A 19372-nucleotide genomic window follows, 5' to 3' on the forward strand; every position below is an offset into this window, starting at 1 on the left:
GTATATGTATATGTGTGTGTGTGTGTGTGTGTGTATATATATATATTCAGGAGACTGAATATCTAGAATATACAGGAGACTGAATATCTAGAATATACAAGAAACCCAAACATCTCAACAGCAAAAAAAAAAAAAAAAAAATCCGATCTAAAAAATGGACAAACAAGGGCCAGGTGCTTACAGGCTCATACCTGTAATCCCAGCACTTTGGGAGGCTAAGGCTGGCAGATCACCTGAGGTCGGGAGTTTGAGACCAGCCTGTCCAACATGGTGAAACCCCATCTCTACTAAAAAGTAGCCTGGCGTGGTGGTGGGCACCTGTAGTCCCAGCTACTTGGTTGGGAGGCTGAGGCAGAGGAATTGCTTGACCCTGGGAGGTAGAGGTTGCAGTGAGCTGAGATCACACCATTGCACTCTAGCTCGGGTGACAAGAGCAAAACTCCATCTCAAAAGAAAAAAAAAGGACAAATGATCTCAAAAGAAGACATTCAAATGGCCAATAAATACAGGGGAAAAATGAACAAAATCATTAATCGTCAGGGAAATGCAAATCAAAACCATAATGAGGCGTCATCTCACCCCAGCTAGGATGGCTATTACCAAAAAGACTAAATAAATAAATAAATAAATGCTGGTGAGGATCTGGAGAAAAGCGAACTCATGCAGTGTTAGTAGGAATGTAAACCAGTACTGCCACTAAGGAGAACAGTTGGGAGGTTCCTGAAACAACGAAAACTACAACTACCATATGATCCAGCCATCCCACTACTGGATATTTATTAAAAGGAAAGGAAATCAATATACCAAAAAGACATCTCGGCCGGGTGCTGTGGCTCATGCCTGTAATCCCACCACTTTGGGAGGCCGAGGCCAGTGGATCACCTGAGGTCAGGAGTTTGAGGTCGGCCTGGCCAACATGGTGAAATCTCATCTCTACTAAAAATACAAAAATTAGCCGGGCGTGGTGGTGTGCACCTGTATTCTCAGCTACTCAGGAGGCTGAGGCAGGAGAATCCCTTGAAGCCAGGAAGCAGAGGTTGCAGTGAGCCGAGATCGCGCCATTGCACTCCAGCCTGGGAAACGAGTGAAACTCCATCTCAAAAAAAAAAAAAGCAAAAAAAAAAAAAGACATCTCACCCCCTTGTTTATTGCAGCACTATTCTCAATAGTCAGGATATAGAGTCAACCAAGATATGATATCAACTTTTTTCCAGTCATCTGGAAAAAATAGATGAATGGATAAAAAGAATGTGGTATATTTACACAACAGAATACCATTCAGCCACGTTGTCATTTGTGGCAACAGGGATCAAACTGGAGGACATTATTTTAAGTGAAATAAGCAGGGAACAGAAAGTTAAATAAACACTGCATGTTCACATTCTTTTTTTTTTTTTTTTTTTTTTTGAGACAGAGTCTCACTTTGCTGCCCAGACTGGAGTGCAGTGGTGCAATCTCGGCTCACTGCAACCTCTGCCTGTCAGATTCAAGCGATTCCCATGTCTCAGCCTCTCAAGTAGCTGGGACTACAGGTGCGTGCCACCACACCCGGCTAATTTTTTTTTTTTTTTTTTTTTTTTTTGTATTTTTAGTACAGACAGGGTTTCACCATGTTGGTCAGGCTGGTCTCAAACTTCTGACCTCAAATGACCCACCCGCCTTGGCCTCCCAAATTGCTGGGGTTATAGGTGTGAGCCACTGCACCCGGCCTGCATGTTCATATTCATATGTGGAAGCTAAAAAAATTTGATCTCATAAAAGTAAAAAGTAAAATAGAGGATACTAGGGCTAGGGAGGGTAGGGAGAATGGAGGGATAGGGAGACATTTGTCAAGGATACAAAATTTCAGCTAGATAAGAGGAATAAGTTTTCGTGTTCTACACCTGTATAGGATGACTACAGTTAACAATAATATATTCTACAGTTTCAAATAGCTAGAAGGAGGGCCGGGTGCAGTGGCTCATGCCTGTAATCCCAGCACTTTGGGAGGCCAAGGAAGGAGAATTGCTTGCACCCAGGAGGCGGAAGTTGCAATGAGCCGAGATGCACCATTGCACTCTAGCCTGGGTGACAGAGTGAGACTCCGTCTCAAAAAAAAAAAGAAAGAAAAAGAAAAGAAATAGTGAAGGGGCCAGGTGCTGTAGCCCGTGCCTGTAATCCCAGCACATTGGGAAGCTGAGGTGGGACAACTGCTTGAGGTCAGGACTTTGAGACCAGCCTGGGCAACATAGTGAGACCTCGTCTCTATAACAAAATCAAGAAAATTAGTCGGGCATGGTGGCATGTACCTGTAGTCTCAGCTACTTGGAGAATGAGGTGAGAGAATCGCTTGAACCTGGGAGGTCAAGGCTGCAGTGAGCTGAGATCATGGTACTGCACTCTAGTCTGGGTGACAGAGCGAAACCCTGTCTCTCAAAAATAAAAAAAATAAAAATAAATAAATAAATAAAAATAAAAGTAGTGATGGGAGGGATATGTAATTTTTGCTCTTTGAAATGTGTCGTGATAGGGGCTGGGTGTGGTGGCTCACATCTGTAACCCCACCAATTTGGGAGGCCAAGGTAGGTGGACCACCTGAGCCCAGGAGTACAAGACCCACCAGGGCAACATGGTGAAACAAAAAAATAACCAAAAAAATTAACCAGATGTGGTGGCGTGTGCCTGTAGTCTCAGCTGCCTGGGAGCCTGAGGAGGAAGAATTGCTTGAGCCCAGGAGGCAGAGGCTGCAGTGAGCCAAAATTGCACCACTGCACTCCAACCTGGGTGACAGAGAGAGACCCATCTCAAAAAGAAAGAAGAGAGAGAGAGAGAGAGAAGAAAGAAATGTGTTGAGATAGATTCTTCCTGATCGTTCTTTCCTCCTTCTCTTCACTTGGGAATCTGAGGATATGGCACCAGGATGCTCTGCTCCAGGAACACCAATTTCCCCACTTGAGTTACCCATCCTCTGTGTTTCTTCTCCAGGAGCTCGCACTCCAACCAGTTGAGAAAAGATTTGGCTACAATGACACATTGGCTGGAAGACGCACCCACAAACCCATGGACCACTGGACTGTGAGTAACAGTCCTTACTTACGCCTCCTTGCACCCCAGTGTTAAATATTGGTAGAATGAATGAATGGATGAATGAATGAATGGCAAAGACAACTATTTAGTCAAGTACCCAGATATTTCTTGAAAAGGATGTTATTGTGGCCCAGAGGCTGTGCACCGCCTTATTTATTTATGTATGTCACCCAGACTGGAACGCAGTGGTGCAATAATAGCTCACTGCAGCCTCTAACTCCTGGCCTCAGGTGATCCTTCCAGCTTGACCTCCCAAAGCTCTGGGATTACCAGGTGTGAGCCACCATGCCTGGCCTGAGCATGACTTTTGATCTTCATAGGATCCCAAGCCATGAACTTGTAGCCACGTTGACAACTTGTCCAGCTTGAACAGATTGAATAATCAAGCAGACGTGGCTGTAGTGTCACCTGTGAGAAACTGCAATATTTTATAGCTGCTTTGTTTTTTGAGATGGAGTTTCACTATGTTTCCCAGGGTGGTCTTGAACTCCTGGACTCAAGCAACCCTCTCGCCTCAGCCTCCTGAGTGGCTGGAACTACAGGGACTCACCACTGTGCTAGGCAAAATTGTAATGTCTTACAGACACGCACATACACACAAAACTAAGATTTAAAAAGCTAGACAGAGATAATATCTTATAACTCAAGGTTTTTTAGCCATCAACACATAGATGTTGATTAATCATTCAACATTAATTATGGTTGTGTTTTTCAGGTCCAGTTTTAGAACTTTGAACAAGGTTAATAATCTTGTATTGCTGTGGTCATAGTCCCTTGCTAATTACCGAAGATAAATAAGATGTGATCACAAGAACAGTCCACTCACTGTGTCTCACATATTCTCTCTAGCCCTAAGAGAAATGACTTTCATCATATTTTAAGTTGGTTATATTGGCTAGTTTCTTTCTTTTTTCTATTTATTTATTTATTTATTTATTTATTTATTTATTTATTTTTTGAGATGGAGTCTTGCTCTGTCGCCCAGGCTGGAATGCAATAACACGATCTTGGCTCACTGCAACTTCCTCCTCCCAGGTTCAAGCAATTCTCCAGCCTCAGCCCCCCAAGTAGCTGAGATTATAGGTGCCCACCACCATACCTGGCTAACTTTTGTATTTTTAGTAGAGACGGGGTTTCACCATGTTGTCCAGGCGGGTCTCGTTCTCCTGACCTCAAGTGATCCACCCGCCTTGGCCTCCGAAAGTGCTGGGGTTACAGGTGTGAGTCATCGTACCCAGCTATATTGGCTAGTTTCAAAACAGATCAGGGGTTATCCATTTGAAACCGTTCCACTAACATGATATGACAAGGTTTGTAAGTGATAAGCTTGGCAACTTCGATTTCTGGCACAAGGTGTGTGGCCTCCCAGAGCTCTAGCCTATCCTTTCTGACTCAGTTTGTCTTGCTCTGTAATGGGTTCTGTCCATTTGTCAGCCTGCAGATTTTCAGCTGGGTTTTTTTTTTTTTTCATGTCAGCCAAATAAATACAGAAATTGCTCCCCCAACCCTGATTATAATCATTTTGGTCACATTTTTCAAAGCTTACTCTTAGACTATCCCCAAACTCCAGGGTAACTCCATATTATTATTCAATTTTTTTCTCAGATTAAATGTCTGTTAGGCTGGTTACACAATTACAATAAGGGAAAAGCGTGGCCCTTTCATTTTGCATTTTACCTCGGAGAAGGTCCTCACGGCTTGACTTTGCACATTTCTGGAAACAGAATTTGCCTTTCTGCTCCTGTGTGAGGTAGTCAAAGCACGATGTGCATGTGGTTCCAAACACATTTCATTCTGTAGCTGTTCTTTTGTTGAAGGCGCTCACCACAAAACATCCTGGAAGGGGATTACGGGGCAGGTGCAACAGACGAGGGTGTTTCCTGGATGGGGAAGGCAGAGCGCCAAGTAAAGGAGTAAGTGCTGAAGAAGGGATTTTACTTGAAATTGGAAGTCATAGGAGCTTTTTGGTTTTGGGGGTGGATGTGTAAGTGATACATTTATAGAGTAAAAACGAAATTCAGGCCACGTGCAGTGGCTCACACCTGTAATCCCAGTGCCTGCGGAGTCTGTCCTGCCTTGGTCTCCCCCAAAAACAAAGAATTTTAGAGTCAATAGCACATTATGTTTTGACTACATCACAAAGCAGCAGAAAAGGGCCAGGCGCCGTGTCTCCTGCCTATAGTCCCAGCACTTTGGGAGACTGAGGCAGGTGGGTGTTTTGCATTCAGGAGCTCAAGACCAGCCTGGCCAACATGGTGAAACCTCATCTCTACTGAAAATACAAAAAAATTAGCTGCGCATGGTGGCATGCACCTGTAGTCCCAGCTACTTAGGAGGCTCAGACGGGAGGATAGTTTGAACCCAGGAGACAGAGGTTGCAGCGAGTTGAGGTTGTGCCACTGTACTCCAGCCTGGGTGACAGAGTGAGACTCCCTCTCAAAAAAAAAAAAAAAAAAAAAAAAAAACCCAAAACAAACAAACAACAACAACAAAAGCAACAGAAGGATACATTCTTATTTTCCTCTTTTAAAAATTTTCCTCTGTTTTATGAATTATTTTCCCAGACGTGTGCAAAGCCAAGCCACATGGGCCTTTTCCAAGGTAAAATGCAAAACAAGGGGGCCAGGCTTTTCCCTTATTTTTACCTCCTTGCCTAGGAGTTTGAGACCAGCCTGGGCAACAGAACAAGACCTCGTCCCTAAAAAAAAAAAAGTAGCTGGATGTGGTGGTGCATGCCTATAGTCCCAGTTACTCAGGAGGCTGAGGTGGGAGGATTGCCTGAGTCCAGGAGTTGGAGACTGCTGCGAGCCATGATCATACCGTTGCAGATCCAACCTGGGTGACAGAGTGAGACCCTGTCTCAAATAAATAAATAAATAAATAAATAAATAAATAAATAAATAAAGTTCAGAAGAGTATAAAGTGAAAGTCTCAATTCTTCATGGATTTCTTATTCTCTAATTTTCCTTCCCCAGCCTTCTGTTACTTCCTTGTATAGCCTTCTAGAGATAGACTATGTGTATGCAGATAGACAGGGCACTCTTATGACTGGTAACATATTATAACATTTGTGCACTTTGTTTGCTATTTTGCTTTTCTGTAACAATATACTCATTCAACAAATATTTATTAAGTACCTAATGAACGCTTGAATCCTGTCGTATGTACTCTGGATAGAGCAATAAAAAAACCGATCTACATTAGTTTTCTATTGCTGTGTAACAAACTGTTGCAAATGTAGCAGTTTAAAAACCACACAGTTACTCTCTCTCAGTATTTGTGGGTCTAGAGTCCATGCACTGTTTCCCTGAGTTATCTGCTTCAGGTTCTTGCCAGGCTGCAATCAAGCTATCAACAGTGCTATGTTCTCATCTGGAGACTCAACTGGAGAAGAACTTGCTTCTGAGCCCACTCCAGTGGTTAGTGGACTTCATTTTCTGGTAGGAATAGGATGGAGAGCTTTGGATTTTTACCAGCTGTTGTCCAGAGGTCCTCAGTTCCTGGAGGCTGCCCCTGTGCAGTTGACAAGCAGCAGCTTGCTTCAGGTCAGGCCAGCAGGAGACAGCATATCTGCTAGCAAGATGGAAGTCTTATTGGCCAGGTGCAGTGGCTCATGCCTGTAATCCCAGCACCTTGAGGGGCTGAGGCGGGTGAATCACCTGAGGTCAGGAGTTCAAGACCAGCCTAGCCAACATGCCGAAACCCCATCTCTACTAAAAGTGGAAAAATTAGCCAGGTATGGTGCTGGGCGCCTATAATCCCAGCTACTCAAGAGGCTGAGGCAGGAGAATCGCTTAAGCCCTGGAGGCGGAGGTTGCAGCGAGTGCACACTACAGCCTGGGTGACACAGCAAGACTAAAAAAAAAAAAAAAAAGATGGAATTATTTTTGTATCACTTTCTGTAACCTCGAATTTTTGGGCTCAAACAATCTTCCTGCCTCAGCCTCCTGAGTACCTGGGACTAAAGGCATGCACCACCATGCCTAGCTAATTTTTTTTTTTTTTTTTAAACAGTTTCACTCTTGTTGCCCAGGCTGAAGTGCAGTGGTGCGATCTCAGCTCACTGCAACCACTGCCTTCTAGTTTCAAGTGATTCTCTTGCCTCAGCCTCCTGAGTAGCTGGGATTACAGACACCCACCACCATGCCCGGCTAATTTTTGTATTTTTAGTAGAGACGGGGTTTCATCACATTGGCCAGGCTGGTCTCGAGCTCCTGACCTTGTGATCTGCCCACCTCGGCCTCCCAAAGTGCTGGGATTACAGGCGTGAGCCACTGCACCTGGCCTGCCCAGCTAATCTTTAATAAACTTTTTACAGAAACAGGGTGTCACTGTGTTGCCCAGGCTGGTCTTGTACTCCAGGCCTCAAGCAACCCTCCCACCTCAGCATCCCAAAGGGCTGGGATTGCAGGCGGGAGCCACTGTGCCTGGCCAAGATTGAGTCTTATAAAGCAACACAATCATGGGAAAAATATCCTATCACTTTGTCACATGCTATTGGTTAGATGCAAATCACAGGTCCCACCCACACTGAAGGAGAGGAAATTGCATAAAGACTTGAGCAGCAGGAAGTGGGGATCATGGGAGAGGAGACTATGTTAGAGTCTGTCTGCCTTGCAAACAAAGCTCCTGTTGCGTGGAGCTTATGTTCTGGTAAGGGAAGCAGACCACCAATGAATAGGAAAATAAGTGCATGTTGGGTGCTAAAAATAAGTGCTAAAGCCAAACAATAAATTTGGGTAAATGGAGCAGATGTAAAGGAGTGTTACTATAGAAGAGAGCAGTCAGGGAAGGCCTTTGGGACAGCAACATTTGAGCAGAGACCTGAAGGAAATGAGGAAGGCACAGAGATTACTGGGAGAAGAGGCACGTGCACAGGCCCTGCCGAGTGAGCATGCTGGAGGGTTCTGCAGCAATGCAGAGACCCATGTGGCCGCAGCATAGTGATCCAGTAGCAGGATGCAAAGCTAGAGAGGAGATGGGGTTGGACCAGACAGGGCCTCGCAGCCGTGTTAAGGATCTGAGTGTGATACAAAGCCATTAGGAAACATAGGGCAGAGGAGAAACACTGGCTTTCCATTGCAAAGAATCACTTTGATCCTGGGATAAGAACAGATGGAAGAGAGGCATGGCTAGAAGGAAAGAAACCAGTCTTAATCATTTCAGCAAGAAACACTAGTGGTTTGGACCGAAGTGGTGCATTTCCTGGAAAGTGGGCAGCTGCCACCTGAAGGAAGAGCCTGCAGCATCAATGGTGGTTTGGATGTGTGGTAGGAGTGAAGAAAATGTTAAAGGTGATGCCAAGGATTTTGGCCTGAGTCACTTGAAGGATGGGGGTCATCATTTATTGAGATGCAGAAGACAGTGAGAGAAGTGGGTTTGAGCAGAAAAAAAAAAAATCTGGAGTTTCATTTGTTTCTTGTTTCTTTTTGTATTTTTTCTGGCAGGCAAGTTGTTACTTAGACTCCTTAGCGGATTCTGACTTCCATGGCTACCATCCTGCTTAGAGTTTGATTTATCATGTGCTGTAAACAAAGTGGCATTGTCATTGTTTCTTTTCTTTTTTTCTTTTTTCTTTTCTTTCTTTTTTTTTTTTTTTTTTTTTTTTTGAGACGGGGTCTTGCTCTGTCACCAACGCTGCAGTGCAGTGGTGTGAATACAGCTCACTGCAGCCTCAATTTCCTGGGCTCAAGAGACTCCTCGGCCTTGGCCTCCCAAAATGTTGGGATTGCAGGCAGAGGGGGTTCCAAGCGTTGGTATGGATGATTCCAGACCAACAGGGAAGGTCTGGGGTTTTTTAATGTAGGAGAAACAGGAAGGTCATACTTGTCTCCTAGGCACAAAGCAGAAGGTGACTCTCAAAACAAAACAAGAACAATCGTAAAACTGAGTTCTAGAAAAGAGCCTTGGAAACTTCTTTTGTGACCAAGTAACTCTTTTTCAAGAAGGCCTGGACTGTGTTTCAAGCTATGTAGGCACTGCTAAGAGAACATTCTGGAGTGAAGTGTTGACGTTTAGTAAGAGCCTTTGTGTTTTTATTTCTTTTCTTTTTTTCATGCTATTCTGACAAAAGAGCCTTTGTCCGCCAGACGTGGTGGCTCACGCCTGTAATCCCAGCACTTTGAGAGACCGAGGTGGGCAGATCATGAGGTCAGGAGATCGAGACCATCCTGGCTAACATGGCGAAACCCCATCTCTACTAAAAATACAAAAATTAGCTGGGCGTGGTGGCATGTGCTTGTAATCCCAGCTACTGGAGAGGCTGAGGCAGGCGAATCACTTGAACCAGGAAGCCAGAGGTTGTAGTGAGCTGAGATGGTGCCACTGCACTCCAGCCTGGCAACTGAGCGAGACTTTGTCTTAAAAAAAAAAAAAAAGGCCGGGCGCGGTGGCTCAAGCCTGTAATCCCAGCACTTTGGGAGGCCGAGACGGGCGGATCACGAGTTCAGGAGATCGAGACCATCCTGGCTAACACGGTGAAACCCCGTCTCTACTAAAATACAAAAAAAATTAGCCGGGCGAGGTGGCGGGCGCCTGTACTCCCAGCTACTCAGGAGGCTGAGGCAGGAGAATGGCCTGAACCCGGGAGGCAGGGCTTGCAGTGAGCTGAGATCCGGCCACTGCACTCCAGCCTGGGCAACAGAGCTAGACTCCGTCTAAAAAAAAAAAAAAAAAAAAAAAAAGAGCCTTTATCTTTCAAAACGGAATTTGCCTGGTTGGATTGTTTAATAACAGGTGAGGTAGCAATTGTCAGTAAGCACCTTCTAAGGCAAGACCACCTTGTCTGAAGCCTTCTCCTTTATCCACAGACTACGTGGCAGGAATGAGTTAAAAAGAAAGGGTAAAATGGGGCCAGGCATGGTGGCTTACACCTGTAATTCTAGCACTGTGGGAGGCTGAGGTGGGTGGATCACCTGAGGCCAGGAGTTCGAGATCAGCCTGGCCAACATGGTGAAACTCCGTCTTTACTAAAAATACAAAATATTGGCCGGGCGCGGTGGCTCAAGCCTGTAATCCCAGCACTTTGGGAGGCCGAGACAGGCAGATCACGAGGTCAGGAGATTGAGACCATCCTGGCTGACACGGTGAAACCCCGTCTCTACTAAAAAATACAAAAAACTAGCCGGGCAGGTGGCGGTCGCCTGTAGTCCCAGCTACTCGGGAGGCTGAGGCAGGAGAATGGCCTAAACCCGGGAGGCGGAGCTTGCAGTGAGCTGAGATCCGGCCACTGCACTCCAGCCTGGGCGACAGAGCGAGACTCGGTCTCAAAAAAAAAAAAAAAAAAAAAAAAACTTAGCCGGGTGTAGTTAAGGGCATCTGTAATCCCAGCTATATGGGAGGCCGAGGCAGGAGAATCGCTTGAACCCAGGAGGCAGAGGTTGCAGCAGGCCGAGATCGTGCCACTGCACTCCAGACTGAGCGACAGAGTAAGACTCTGTCTCAAAAAAAAAAAAAAAAAAGAGGTAAAATGCACAGCACTGCTAGGGTGTTGCATCTTGGTTGAGTTTCTGGGCTTTCTCTCCACTAGAGTGGCTGCCCAGAGACCAACACTTGCTTTGCGTGCCTCTGGCCAAGGGCACTACTTCCTCTAGTAACAGGAAAGATGGTGGGAGGAGCTGCCTACATGACCTTGTGAAAACCTGAATCTGAGGAATTTGTTACAGACCGGTCCGAAAATTTGAGAAAATGAACTCATTCTGGGAGTGGGTTTTTTCCACTCTCATCAGGCTGAGCTACCAATTCTTTTTGGGGGCCTTAGTGCCCGCCATGGTCAAGTTCTATAGAAACACCACTCAAAACAGAGATTATCCAGAAAAGGCAAAGCTCTCAAGATAGAAAGTAGATTAGTGGCTGCCTAGGGCTCAAGTGGGAAAAGGAGTGACTGCAAAGGAACCTTAAAGATCTTTCTGGGGACAGAGGTATTTTAAAATTGGAATGCGGTGATGATTGCACAGCTCTGTACATTCACTAAAAATCATTGAATTGTACACTTAGGATGGGCAAATTGTACAGTATGTAAATTAAAATAAAGCTCTTTTAAAAAATATTTAATCAGCCAGGTGCAGTGACTCATGCCTGTAACTCCAGCACTTTGGGAGGCCAAGGTGGGCTGATCACTTGAGCTCAGGAGTTCGAGACCAGCCTGACTAACATGGTGAAACCCTGTCTGCACCAAAAATACAAAAATTAGCAGGGCGTGGTGGTGTGCCCCTATAGTCCCAGCTACTCGGGAGACTGAGGTGGGAGGATCGCTTGAGCCTCGGAGGCAGAGGTTGCAGTGAGCCAAAATCGCACCATTGTACTCCAGCCTGGATGAGGGGAGTGAAACCCTGTCTCAAAAATAAATTAATTAATTAATTGACAAATAATAACTATAATATATCTCTGTGGGATGCAATGTGATGTTTTGATATATGTACACATTATGGAATAATTAAATCAAGCATACCCATCACTCCACATAACTATTTTTTTGTGGTGTGAACATTTAAGATCAGCTCTGTTGGTCAGGTGCAGTGGCTTACGCTTGTAATCCCAACAGTTTGGGAGGCCAAGGCAGGAGGATCACTTGAGCCAGGAGTTTGAGACCAGCCTGGGCAACATAGTGAGACCCTGTGTCTACGAAAAGTACAAAAATTACCCAGGTGTGGTGCCATACAGCTGTCGTTCCAGCTACTTGGGAGTCTGAGGTAGGAGGATCACTTGAGCCCAGAAGATCGAGGCTGCAGGAGCTGAGACCATCCCAGTGCACACCAGCCTGGGTGATAGAGCAAGACACTGTCTCAATAAAATAAAATTTAAAAATAAAATAAAATCAGTTATCTTATAGGTCTTGAAAACTTATTCTTCTGTATAATTGAAACTTCATACCCTTTGACCAACATCTCCCCATTGCCACCCCCCACCAATAGAACTCTTAAAACACACACTGCATTAGTCAGGGTTCTCCAGAAAAATAGACCAATATGATTGATCAGTCTATCTGTCTGTCCACCTCTATCTCTATCACTGTATTATCATCTATGATGTATTTTAAGGAATTAACTCATGCGATTTTGGAGGCTGAGAAATCCCACACTCTCCTTCGCAAACTGGAGACCTGGGAAGGCTGGTGGTGTAACTCTGAGAACTGGAGATCTGATGGTGTAAGTCCCGGGAGAGGACAGAAGACTGATGTCTCCGCTCAACCAATCAGGCAGACAGAGCAAACTCTCCCTCCCCTGCTTCTGTTGTTCTATTCAGGCCTTCAGTGGACTGGATGACAGGACTGGATGAGGACCCCCACACTGGGGAGGTCATCTGCTTTACTCAGCCCTGATTCAAATGCCAGTCTCATTCAGAATCACTCTCACAGACACACCCAGAAATAATGTTTTACCTAGGCACCCTATGTCCCAATCAAGTCGACACATAAAAATAACCATTACAAGTCTACCCCTTGTCAACTTGACACTCATCCTCATCTCCTGAAACCATACTTAGTCTCCAAATAATAACAATAACAAGGTCATAATTCTGCCTAATACGATACATCTATCCCGTGTACCACCGAAAATGCACACTCTTTCCCAGAAAAGGATGGGAATGAGTGATGTTTACTCTTCTCTTTGATATTCTTCTGAAACTTAAATACTGTGATGTTGCAGAGACAAAAGTGACTCCATCTTGAATGCTGATCTGCCATACTGACTTCTTACTAACCCCAGTCCTGTGAATGCCTTCTGATTCCTACTTTATTTACTGTCCTTGGTGTAAGAACATGTACACACTATAAATCCTGCCTTTAGGTCAAGGCAACCTTGATATTACCACACAAATCACAGGCTATGACGCACATAGCATTCTTGCCTGTTCTGGAGGGCTGCTGTGTGAGGCCATCCCTGCATTACTATAAAACATACCTGAGGCTAAGTAACTCTTAAAGAAAAGAGGTTTGGGCTGGGCGCCGTGGCTCATGCCTACAATCCCAGCACCGTGGGAGGCCAAGGCTGGCGGATCACCTGAGGTCAGGAGCTTAAGACCAGCCTGGCCAACATGGTGAAACCCCATCTCTACTAAAAAATACAAAAAATAAAAATAAAAAATTAACCAGACGTGGTGGCAGGTGCTTGTAATCCCAGCTATTCGGGAAGCCGAGGCAGGAGAATTTCTTGAACCTGGGAGGCGGAGCTTGCAGTGAGCCGAGACTGCGATTCTCCCACCGCAGGCTGCAGGCCGTACAAGCATGGCTCTAGAATCTGCTTCTGGTGAAGCTGAAGGGGAAGCAGGCATGTCATATAAAGAAAGTGGGAGCAGGAGAGACAGGGAAGGGGTGGGTGCCATACACTTACAAACAACAAGATCTCGCATGCAGTCATGTGAGAACTCACTTATCACCAAGGGGATAGTGCTGAACTATTCATAAGAGATCTGCCCCCAGGGTCCAATCACCTCCCACCAAGCCCCACCTCCAACACTGGGAATCATATTGCAACATGAGATTTGAAGGGGACAAAAATCTAAACTATATCAGTTGCCTTAAATTGTCTCTATAGAGCATACAGCCCCTTTCCCTTTGGTAGGTGAGCCTTGGGTCTGGGGAGGAATCATGCTGAGATCTACCTGTCTTGCTGATGCTCAAGACTAAACTTCTGCATATAAGTTCCTTCATAAATCACCCTTCATTGACAAACTGGTTCATCTGCCTCATTCCTCGGTTTCTCTGCTCCTTTGGCATTTGAGGGCTGCTTTGCATATATGACATTTTCATAGAACAGCCGTAAAATTTTTCTTGTTATTTTTGGTTTTCTTGTTTGTTTTCCATAGAGACAAGGTCTGGCTCTGTTGCCCAGGCTGGAGTGCAGTGGTGCAATGACAGCTCACGGCATTCTTATCTTCCCAGGCTCAAGCGATTCTCTCACCTCAGCCTCCTGAGTAGTCGGGACTGCAAGTGCGTGCCACTACACCTGGCTACTGTTTTTTGTTTGTTTGTTTGTTTTTTCTGTTTTGTTTTAGTAGAGATGAGGTTTTGCCACGTTGCTCCGGCTGGTCTCGAACTCCTGGGCTCCAGCAATTAGCCTGCCCTGGCCTCCCAAAGTTCTAGGATTACAGGTGTGAACCACCATGCCCAACTGTTGTTTTTTGAGAGAAGGTCTCACTCTGTTGCCCAGGCTGGAGTGCAGTGGCACGATCATAGCTCACTGCAACCTCTACCTCCTGGGCTTAAGAGATCCTCCCTTTGCAGCCTCCCAAGTAGCTAGGACTACAGGCAAGTGTCACCATGCCTGACTATTTTTTTAAATTTTTGTAGAGACAGGGTCTCCCTGTGTTGCCCAGGCTGGTCTCGATCTTCTAGGTTCAAGTGATCCTCCCACCTCAGCCTCTCAAAGTGCTGGGATTACAGACATGAACTACCACAGATACAAAATTAACAATACTTAAATCCTATGATATAAAGTCATTACATCTTATGTTACATGATAAAATGAGAGGAAAGAAAACAAAGATATTTGCTACCCAAACGTGTTCATAATAAAATAAGGAGGAAATATAACAATTACAGTCCTCATTTCTGTAACCAGTCATGTGGTCATGGCTGTGTGTTTATTTATAACTGCCTTCCTCCACTACCCCATTCTGTATTCCTTTTGCCTTCAGCAAACACCTCAGGTGGTCATGGTTGTTTATTTGGTGTTGTGATCCAAACCTTCATTCCTGAAGGATCTGGGCCATATATAGTCCTGTCTGGATTGGATGGTTGTATATTTTTCCATTCCACTTAATCAGAGGGCATGGTCATACTGAGAGGTGCTCTACAGGATCTCATGAATTGCAGACATACTCTTTCTTACTTCCATTGTGGAGTAGTAGTCCAAGTTTCCCTTGGTAGTCAGAATCCATTTATCTAGCCACTAGAAGATTCCCTTATTTTCTTATTGATTCAGGGTGTTGAGGAGCCCATAGTGGCTGGGTGGTAGCCTTAACTTCCAGTTCAAGGCAATTATTGTTGTGTCTCCAGATGGAAGTATTCCTTCTTCTCGAACTAAGAGCTCTAGACCAGCAGAGCATAAAGTTGTGAGAACAAGAACCAAAAATTTTGCTACTGGGTCACCAGGAGTAATAGTGGTTCAGCTGGGCACGGTAGCTCATGCCTGTAATCCCAGTGCTTTGGGAGGCCAAGGCAGGAGGATTGCTTGAGGCCAGGAGTTCAAGACCAGCCCAAACAGCACAGGGAGACACTGTTTCTACAACTATATATACATACATATATATATATATTTTGTTGTTGTTGTTGTTGTTGTTAAACTAGCTGGGCATGGTGGCAAGAACTTGTAGTCCTAGCTACTTGAGAGGCTGAGGTGGGAGGATTGCTTGAGCCCTCGACTTCAAGGCTGTAGGGAGCTATGGCCATGCCACTGTACTCCAGCCTGGGCAACAGAGCAAGACTCTGTCTAAAAAAAAAAAATTGGTGAATGGTGCCACTCCCATTTCCACCCTTGATTCCTGACTGTGATTTCCTGCTGTAAGAGAAACAGCACCGTGACCAGGCGCGGTGGCTCACACCTGTAATCCCAGCACTTTGGGAGTCCAGGGCAGGTGGATCACCTGAGGTCAGGAGTTCAAGACCAGCCTGACCAACATGGCAAAACCCCATCTCTACTAAAAAATACATAAATTAGCCAGTGTTGGCAAGTGCCTGTGATCCCAGCTACTTGGGAGGCTGAGTCATGAGAATCGCTTGAACCCGGGAGGCAGACGTTGCAGTGAGCCAAGATCACACCATTGCACTCCAGCCTGGGCAACAAGAGCGAAACTCCATCTCCAAAAAAAAAAAAAAAAGAAAAAGAAAAAAGAAAGCAAAAGAAACAGCACTGTATATTGGACACTGATTCAGAGCATGTACAGCCTTCTGATGAACCTTGCCCTAGCCCTGCAAGATATTGCCACCTGCCTGGTACTGTAACTAAGTCTTCAAAAGACCCTTCCACTGTTTCATCAAACCAGCTACTTCAGAATGGTGGGAAAAGACCAGTGAATTCCGTGAGCTTGAACGCATTGCTGCATTCCTTTTGCTATGACATGAGTTCATTGATGAGAAGCAATGCTGTGTGGAATACCAATACCATTACAATGGATAAGGCATTCTATAAGTCCACAAACGGTAGTTTTGGTAGAAGCATTGTGGCAGGGAAGGCAAATTAATATGCAGAGTAAGAGTTTATTACAAGCCCACACAGTGGAGTGCACCTGTAGTTCCAGCTACTTGGGAGGCTGAGGCAAAGTGGGAGGATTTCTTGAGAACAGGAGTTCAAAGCTGTAGTGTGCGATGATCATGCCTGCAAATAGCCACTGCACTCCAGCTGGGGCAACATAGCAAGACCCCATCTCTAAAAATAAAAAATAAGAATTAAAAAAAATTTAAGAATCTATTACAGTAAGAACAAAACACTGTCCCTCCCATGATAGAACCAGTTCAGTGTTATCAACCTGCCACTGGGTAGCTGGCTGATTACCCCCTAGGGAATATCAGGAATTCAGTCTTGGTCTTTGCTGCTGACAGGTTGGGCACTTGCCAGCAGCCATAGCCAGGTCAGCATTGGTGAGTGGAAGTCCATATTCTCAAGCCCATGATTAACCTCCATCCCTGCCACCATGGCCACTCTGTTCATGAGCCCACTGGCTGATGACAGGGATGGCTGGAGAAAGAGGCTGATCGCTATCCACAGAATAGATCATCTCATCCACTTGATTTTTTAAGTCCTCCTCTACTAAGGTCACCCTTTGGTGAGCATTCACATGGGAGACAAATATCTTATGATTTTTGTTCATTCTATGAGGTCTATTCACATACCTCTTCTCCAAATTTCCTTGTTACCAGTTTTCCAATCATATTCCTTCCAAGTTCCTGAACATCCAGCCAAACCACTGTCCACAGCCCATGGAATTGGTGTATAATTGCATCTCTTCCTCCAAGCACAGCATGCTGCCTGAAGTTTTGCCCCCTGGGAAGATTTCCCTTCACTGCTGTCCTTAAGAGATGTCTCAGAGAGAAGCTGTAGTGCTGTCCACTTTCAGGTGGCACACATGTATTGTGCAGAACCACCTGTAAACCAGGCCTGTCTTATCTTCCTCTGTCAGCTGATTGTAGGGACCTCCCTAAGAAGCCATAGGTACGGAACGGTTACAGAACGGGAGAGAGAAGGCAGTGTAGTAGGGGGGCGGGGCGGGGGGGAACCATTGCTATTTGGGCCAGTCCTTCGTTAACTTACTTGTCCCTTCAGGGCCTGCTTGAACTCAATCACATATATACCACTCCCATTTGATGGTGGAGTGCTCCTGTGCACATCCAACTTTATGGCATTAGAGATCAGATAGCACCCAGTTTGTGATGGGCAGCTCAAGTCGCATTGTAACTTGGTGGCCATGGTTGAGCATTCAGTCCTTTTTTCCCCCTCAGATGGAGTCTCGCTCTGTTGCCTGGGCTGGAGTGCGATGGTGCAATCTCGGCTCGCTGCAGCTTCTGCCCTCAGGGTTCAAGTGATTCTCCCGCCTCAGTCTCTCAAGTAGCTGGGATTACAGATGCATGCCACCATGCCCAACTAATTTTTGTGTTTTTAGTACAGATGGGGTTTCACCATGTTGGCCAGGCTGACCTCGTGATTCGCCCACCTCAGCCTCCCAAAGTGCTGGGATTACAGGCGTGAGCCACCGTGTCCCGCTAAGCATTCAGTCTTTACCAAGGCTCGGTAGCAGGCCAAGAGCTGTCTCAAAAGGAAAGTAAGCTGAAGGATGGCAGGGCTCTGCTGCAAAATTCTAAGGATCTGTGCTGTAATTCACTTACAGGAACCTGCTAAAGACTCCAAACAGCACCCCTGTCTGCCACTGACCTTTCAAGCACCATTGGCTCTACTGGATCATGTGGCCCAAGGGGCGGAGCAGTTTGCACAGCAGCCTGGACCCATTGCAGAGCCTTGTCCGGTTCTGAGTCCCACTCAACACTTTGGCAGCTTTTTGGGTCACGCAGTAAGTAGATTAGAATATTATACCTAAATGAAGAATATGTTGCCTCCAAAATCCAAAGACACCCGCTGGGCATTGTGCCTGTATTCTGCCTGTAAGAGGGGGCAGATGCGACAGCTTCTCCCTCACCTTAGAAGGGATATCTCAACATGCCCCACACCACTGGATCTCTAGAAGTTTCACTGAGGTAGAAGGCCCTTGAATTTTTGTTGGATTTATTTTTCACCCTCTGACATGCAAGCGTCTTACCATGTCAGTAAGTGTAGAGTAGTTGATACTCCTTGCTTCCTGGGTCCAGTCAGCATGGTGGCTTCAATGTAATGGACCAGTGTGATGTCTTGTGGAAGGGAAAGGCAATTCCTTGGGAATTTAATTTTTATTTTTAATAATTTTTGTCGTACATAGTAGGCATATATATTTATGGGGTACATGAAATGTTTTGATACAGGCATGTAATGTATAATGATTATATGGAGAATGGGGTTCCATCCCCTTGAACATTTATCCTTTGTGTAACAAACAATCCAATTATACTTTCAGTTATTTTAAAATGTACAATTATTATTTACTATAGTTACCCTGTTGTGCTATCAAATAGCGGGTCTTATTAATTCTTTCTAACTACTGTTTTCGTACCCATTAACCATCCCTACTTCCCACCTCCCCAACTACCCTTCCAAGCTTCTGATAATCACCCTTCTACTCTCTATGTCCATGAGGTCAGTTGTTTTGATTTTTAGATCCCACAAATGAGTGAGAAAGTGCAATGTTTGTCTTTCTGTGTAAATTTTGACATAGGGCTAGAGAGTTGACATATACTCCCCAGGCAGGACCTGAAGCTGTATTGCTGGCCCTGCCTGCTGAAAGCAAACTGCTTCTGTGGGCCTCATGGACAGGAATTCGAGGGAAAGGCCTTTGCCAGTTTAACAGCTGCAAACCAGGAACCAGGGGATGTGTTAATTTGCTTAAGCAATGAAACCACATGTGATACATCAGCTGCAATTGGAGTCACCACCTGGTTAAGCTTGTGATAATCCACCATCATTCTCCAAGATCCATCTGTCTTCTGCACAGGCCAAATGGGCAAATTGAATGGGAATGTGGTGGGAATCATCACCCCTGCATCCTTCATGTCCTTGATGGTGGCACTAATCTCTGCAATCCCTCTGGGAAGGTGTTATGTTTTTGGTTTACTATTTTCCTAGTTCAAGGCAGCTCTAGTGGCTTCCACTTGGCCTTTCCTCCCATAATAGCCCTCACTCCACAGGTCAGGGAAACAATATCGGGATTCTGCCAGCTTCTTTGT

At 45.3% G+C, this 19372-nt stretch overlaps 1 long non-coding RNA gene across 1 annotated transcript; it reads left to right on the forward strand.

Annotated features, from left to right (window-relative positions):
- The first annotated feature begins 2962 nt into the window (after positions 1 to 2962).
- LOC141409279 (uncharacterized) lies at positions 2963 to 18617 on the forward strand. The gene is made up of 2 exons (XR_012428937.1): positions 2963 to 3054; positions 17890 to 18617. It is a non-coding gene; the product is annotated as an uncharacterized lncRNA (long non-coding RNA).
- Positions 18618 to 19372: the final 755 nt, after the last annotated feature.

The sequence above is a fragment of the Macaca fascicularis genome, chromosome 20 (genome assembly GCF_037993035.2).
Source record: "Macaca fascicularis isolate 582-1 chromosome 20, T2T-MFA8v1.1".
Taxonomy (NCBI): Eukaryota; Metazoa; Chordata; class Mammalia; order Primates; family Cercopithecidae; genus Macaca; species Macaca fascicularis.